The sequence below is a fragment of the Anolis carolinensis genome, unplaced genomic scaffold, assembly GCF_035594765.1.
Source record: "Anolis carolinensis isolate JA03-04 unplaced genomic scaffold, rAnoCar3.1.pri scaffold_9, whole genome shotgun sequence".
Lineage (NCBI taxonomy): Eukaryota > Metazoa > Chordata > Lepidosauria > Squamata > Dactyloidae > Anolis > Anolis carolinensis.
In genome coordinates, this window is record NW_026943820.1 from 11,685,325 (window position 1) to 11,692,389 (window position 7,065).

Consider the following 7,065-nt stretch of genomic DNA (forward strand, 5'->3'; position numbering starts at 1 on the left):
AATGTGACCCACGCGTTCTTGTGAAATGCCAATTATGCTTGAAATTTCTCTCTGAGTGATACAACAATCATCCTGAATCAATTTGTCAACCTTTTGCTTGTGAAATTTGGTGGTTGCTGTCACAGGACGTCCAACTCTTTGTTTGTCACGCAAGTCAGATGTTCCCACCTCAACATATTTAAACTTACTCGCCCAACAACACACAGTACTCACATCAACATAATCACCTTAAACAGCTTGCATTCTCTGATGAACCTCCTTTGGGGTGGCACCTTCTGCTGTCAAGAATGCTTAAGTCACATTGCTTAAGTCACATTGACTGACCATCTCCGCAGGGTTCCATACTTTGCACTTTAACAACACAACCGTTCAATACTAAGGCTTCCCACCAAATGGAACTGTAGAGGAGAGTCTACTGAACAAGCCAGTACCTGCCACATACCAGTACTGCCATCTATTGAGGAGTTAGGAAGGTGGAGGCATTGCTTTTCATTCAACCCTTAGTTGATTCTGGAGTCTAAGTTGAACATGAAATCTTCCTTCACTTCTGTCTCTACCTTACTGAGAAGGGACCATGGCAGAGAAAAACTTCTGGGAGAGAATAACTGTGTTCTGGAATGGGCAAAGTAGGCCATTGTTAGTGGGTCATCATCCTAATTCAGTGAAAAGAGCAACATTGCACACGACAAGGATGAGACAGAAAGGCGGACACCCCTCCGTATTCTTCTCCGTTAATTAAAAGTGTCACCAAACACTTTCTGGGCAGACTAATAACCCACGCTGAAGCCCTGGGAAGAATGTTAGCTTTGTTCCCCACATCACTGGAAGCCGTGCCCATAATTTAATCACTGTGCTAATTAAGAGGTCATCTATAGATCAGCCCAATACCAGCTTTTCCCCAAGTTCACCAGGGTCAACTTTTACTGTAAGTCATGTGTGATCAATAGAGAGCCCAATGGATTCTGCTTCCATAAATCAGAGGAATCAATCCAGAATATTGAGCGGAGATGGTTGAAACAGATGGGTTGGTGAGTAGTTAAGTATGGGGCAATAGTTGAGGAGGAAGAAAGTGCTGAGGTTTAGAGGAAAAAATAGCAATATACCCTGCTCTCCTGACATACTATTGAAACCTGCTTTTTTACATCCATAAAATCGTGCCAGGAGTGACTTGAAAAACTGCAAGTTGCTTCTGGTGTGAGAGAATTGGCTGTCTGCAAGAATGTTGCCCAGGGGACATTGCCCGGATGTTTGATGTTTTACCATCCTTGTGGGAGGCTTTTCTCATGTCCCTACATGGAGCTGGAGCTGACAGAGGGAGCTCATCCACGCTGGATTCGAACCGGCAACCTTCAAGTCAGCAACCCAACCTTCAAGTCAGCAGTCTGCTGGCACAAGGGTTCCTCATTTCAATCTCTGATTTGAATATATAACATTTCAGAACCTTTATCGTGCATAGTATATGTATCTACCCTCTAACTGTTGCAATTACTGTAGTCCTATTTTTAAACGAAGCTTCGTACGTAGCTTCCACTGTAGAATAAATGCATTGAGCCATGGCAGCTAAACTGCATGTCAAACTGCCATGGTGTCAAATTGCATTGATTCCACAGTGTAGTTGCACCCACAGACACAGACTAGGTCGACTTGCAGATATTTATGATTTATTTATTTATTTACAGTATTTATATTCCGCCCTTCTCACCCCGAAGGGGACACAGTGAGGATCAGATTGTACACATATAAGGCAAACATTCAATGCCATATAACATAGAACAGAGACAGAGACAGATGCAGAGGCAATTTAAACTTCTCCAGCTTCCAGCTTCCAGAGGGTATGCTTGATTCCAGCCACAGGGGGAGCAGCTGGTTCATCATCCACTGCGACGGCAACTTCCTCATTTCAACGGTGGCTGGATGATTTTTATTTTGTCATAAATTAGCCTCCTCACATATAAGTGGTACCTAAATCTCCTACTTGATAGATGCAACTATCTTTCGGGTTGCATAGGTCAGCAACGAGCAGGGTCTATATTTTATTTTTAATTGTCAGGTGCTCACCCCGACATGGGCTGGCCTCAAACTCATGACCTCTTGGTCAGAGTGATTTATTGCAGCTGGCTGCTAACCAGCCTGCGCCACAGCCCGGCCCCCTCATACTCTGCTAACAGGTAGAAGGAACAATAGGATTAGGTATGTTTGCATATGAACACAGGCATCACTCATATATGTAATTCAAGATTTTGTTTCTTCAAATACAGGCAGTCCCTGGGTCACAAACATCTGAGTTATTCAAGGTAAAAGGTAAAGGTTTTCCCTGACATTAAGTCCAGTTGTGTCTGACTCTGGGGTTTGGTGCTCATCTCCATTTCTAAGATGAAGAGCCAGCGTTGTCCGTAGACCATAGGTCATGTGGCCATAGGCATGACTGCATGGAGCACCGTTACCTTCCCGCCGGAGCGGTACCTATTGATCTACTCACATTGGCATGTTTTCGAACTGCTAGGTTGGCAGAAGCTGGAGCTAACAGCGGGCGCTGACTCCGCTCCCTGGATTTGAACCTGTGATCTTTCGGTCTGCAAGTTTGGCAGCTCAGCGGTTTAATGCACTGCGCCACCGGGGGCTCAACTTATTCAAAGTCATAGTTAAAAACAGAGGTGAGACAACAAGAAGTGAGAAAAATCTCCCCTTCGAAAGGGAAATCCACTCCTGTAAGAGTTATCATCATGGGGGAAAGGTATCTCCACTGGAGCTGTATCTCCAATCCTTGTTTCCACAGCAAGCCAAAATTCTTCAAACTCCAATGATAACAGGGACAGAAAGTGAGGTGAAATCTTCTGAACAGGGTGTTGTTCACTCTTGCCTATGCTAGGTAAAGGTAAAGGTTTTCCCCTGATATTAAGTCCAGTTGTGTCTAACTCTGGGGGTTGGTGCTCATCTCCATTTCTAAGCCGAAGAGCCAGCATTGTCCATAAACACCTCCAAGGTCATGTGGCCGGCAGAACTGCATGGAGCACCATTACCTTTCCTGCCGGAGTGGTACCTATTAATCCACTAATATTTGCATGTTTTTGAACTGCTAGGCTGGCAGAAGCTGGGGCTAACAGAAGGAGCTCACCTCACAACCCAGATTCGAACTGCCAACCTTTCAGTCAGCAAGTTCAGCAGCTCAGTGCCACCAGGAGCTCCTCTTCCCTATGTTATCCCAAAGTAAGATATATATATATATATATATATATATATATATATATATATATATATAGTTAGAGTTATGCTTAAAATATGTCCCTCTTCCATCTTACATATAAATTCAGTTTAAGAACAAGCCTACAGAACCTCTGTTGTTCGTAACTCGGGGACTGCATGCACATGTGTGGACATTCCCAATGTCGCCTTTCCCACCCCTTATACCGTCCTTTTCTTCCATCCTTCTTGAGTAAGCTCAAGAGATCAAGGAAGACAGCGCACAAGCTGGCAGAGTGACCCGCAGCTTAGAGGCAAAGAAATTAAGCTGTGAAAAGATAAACATTATTTCAAGTCGGATTTGAAGGATTACTGCTTGTAATAAAGAGTATTAGGCCCATTCAGGGGCTTTGGCAAGACAGCCTTCTAGATTTCTCCACCCCTTCCTTTTCCAGGAGAGACTTCAGGTGCGTTCCGATATTCCAGCAAGTTGTTCAAGAAAGCATAGGAAAGCAATGCCAATGGTCTAGGTCTGAGCACGGTTTGCTGGATCAAAACAGTAACTATTGTGCATGGGATTCCTTATTGTTTGAAGTAACCAAAAGGCATGTAAAACAAAAGAGGTGGCATGTTCTGCCCCCATATTAGCTATTTATTTGAAAGGTGCCTATAATGCAGGGAACAGATCAAATGCTACACATCTGAAGCCAAAACAATTTATTAAATAACAGAACTCAAGCTTCCCCTCCTCCAGAGTTTTACTGCCAGTCTTTGTGACGTGAGTTGTGAAGTCCTTGAAGCACAACCACAGTTCTGTCTGGATGTTACTTTAATATAACTTCAGTTGGATCTCAATCTGTTATATTTCCGATGTAGCTTTACTTTGTGTCTTTACTTTTATATAACTTTGATGTAACTTGTATGACGTTTGTGGCTTCAATGTCAGAAAGAATAAAACAATACCTTGGGACTAATAAGACTAGACCAACTATTTGGTGCTGTCCGAAATGGATCCATTAGACCATGGAAATGAACTGCAGCCAGGAGAGTTGTTTTAACCAGAAGAGGTCCATATGGTCCCTATAACCTGGTCAAGAGCATTTTGAATCCAATGAAGTTTCCAAGCAAGTATGAGTGTTAAGGATGTTTGGTAAGTTTGGTGAGGACACAGGAGAGAGCCTTCTCCATCGCTGCTCCCAGCCCTTTGAATTTCCCAGTTTTCCTTCTTTAGGTTTTGGAATTTTCATACGTCGGATAGGTCTATTATGAGAGTATTTCCTCCATTTCGGATGAAATCTTTAAAGCCAGACCAATCTGTTTTGTGTTTAACGTCTCGTAGTTTCTGTGTCAGACTGTCCATTTGTATTAAATCAAATAATTTTATGATCCATTCATCAATAGTAGGTGTGTGTGTGTGTGTATGTATATATGTGTGTGTGCGTGTATGTGTATGTATATGTGTGTGTGTGTGTGTGTATGTATGTGTGTGTGTGTATATATATATATATATATGTGTGTGTGTGTGTGTGTGTGTGTGTGTGTGTGTGTGTGTGTGTGTGCTTCCAGACTTTAGCTAAAACTAGCCTTGCGGCTGTCCCCATGAGGAAGAGCATTTTGTCTTGATTTTTATTCAGTTTCACGTTAGTTATGCCAAGCAGGTACATTTCAGGTATTTTAGGGAAGTTTATTTGTAGTATTTTTTGTGACGCTTTGTGTATGTTGTTCCAGTATTCTTTAACTTTTTAACATTTCCACCACTGGTGGAAGAAAGTGCCTATTTCTTTGTTGCATGCCAAACTATTTTTATTCTGGCAAACTTTTAGATTTGAAATAATATGTTCTTAGTGTGCTGTATTCTATTTCTTTTAAAAAATCTGTTCTTAACTATTAAATATGTTTTCAATTGGCTTAATCATGATAGGTCATGGCTTGCTTCTTAATTCTTTTTAATCTTTTGTAAAATAAGATTTTGATTTAATCTTATTTTCAACTTCTGGACGCCACTGTGGATAGCATCCCAGGAGATAGGCAGGATATAAATGTTTGGCAACTCTAAACTAATATTGCAATATACATATAATATTCATAATAATGTTATGATTTAATACAATGTAATAATAATAATAATAATAATAATAATAATAATAATAATAATAATACACTATTATAATTGTATATTTATATTACATGTAATATTACTAATAATATTGCAATATAGTCATATGGTACAATATAATAATACATAATGCTTATATAGTGCTTATATTGTGCTATACTAATAATATAATATATTGTATGTATTGTATTTTATTGTATTGTATGTATATATAACTTGTAAGTCACCCTGAGTCCCCTTTGGGGTGAGAAGGGTGGGATATAAATGTCACTAATAAATAAATAAATAAATAAATAAATAATGCAATAAATGACATAATATGACATAAAGTATATCACAAGTTCAATTGATGCTAATGGCTCTATAGCAGTCAGTCCATACTAGTTTTGCTTGGGGATTTGATAATGTTGAAATTTGGGATCCAGGCAGAGTATAAATTCAACAAATAACAAAATGTAATATTAAACATAAGCTCTATTGATAATAATGGTTCTACCGTAGTTGAAGCTAATCAGATTTGGCCAATGCTTTGAAAGCCAGCATAGTACATTGAACCACAAATTTGGTGACCAGGATTTGAATTCTTGCTCAGCCATGGAAACTCATTGGGCAACATTAGGCAAGTCATGCTATCTCAGCCTCAGAGGAAGGCAAAGGCAAACCATCTCCGAACAAATCAGGGCAAGAAAACCCTTAAGGTCTCTGTAAATCAGAAGTGACTTGAAAGCACACAACAGCTTAGCGCTCCAAGCCATTTTGCTTTGGATATGTTCCTGGAATAAGGGATGAAAGGAAATCATGGGCACCGATATCCCCTTTGAAAAATAAAAAGCAGCATCTCTAAAGTTATAGTAATACAGTAGAGTCTCACTTATCCAACACTCGCTTATCCAACGTTCTGATTTATCCAATGCATTTTTGTACTCAATGTTTTCAATACATCGTGATATTTTGGTGCTAAATTCGTAAATACAGTAATTACTACATAGCATTACTGCGTATTGAACTACTTTTTCTGTCAAATTTGTTGTATGACATGATGTTTTGGTACTTAATTTGTAAAATCATAACCTAATTTGATGTTTAATAGGCTTTTCCTTAATCTCTCCTTATTATCCAACATATTCGCTCATCCAACGTTCTGCTGGCCCGTTTACGTTGGATAAGCGAGACACTACTGTACTTCTTTCAATGTGAAGCATTTCAGCTGCTGGTTTGGTGATGCACAAATATGTATAAATTCTGTGTGTTGTCGAAGGCGCCTGATGAACCAACCTGGACACCGCATATTATTTAAGAACGTAGAATTGCTGGACCACTCTAACAACTATCATGTCAGACTGCACAGAGAAGCCATTGAAATCCACAAGCAGATGGACACTTTCAACAGAAAGGAGGAAACCATGAAAATGAACACAATCTGGCTACTAGTATTAAAAAAAACCTCTAAAATTAGAACAGTAAATAAGGAACAACACTCTGAAAACAGAGGAATTCCAGACATGAATCAATCAGGGGCAGATAACGACTCTGAACAAAGGATTCCCCCAGGACAGGACATGAAGCTTGCAAGGCCCTTTAATGCCAATCAATGTGATTAATTACAACATTCTCACTGGCCTCCAACAGACAAGAGTTTTTTCCCCCACCCTGGACCTTGCACATATATATAAACCTTCCTTGCCTAGTTTTTCCATACCTCACAACCTCTGAGGATGCCTGCCATAGATGTGGGTGAAACGTCAGGAGAGAATGCTTCTGGAACATGG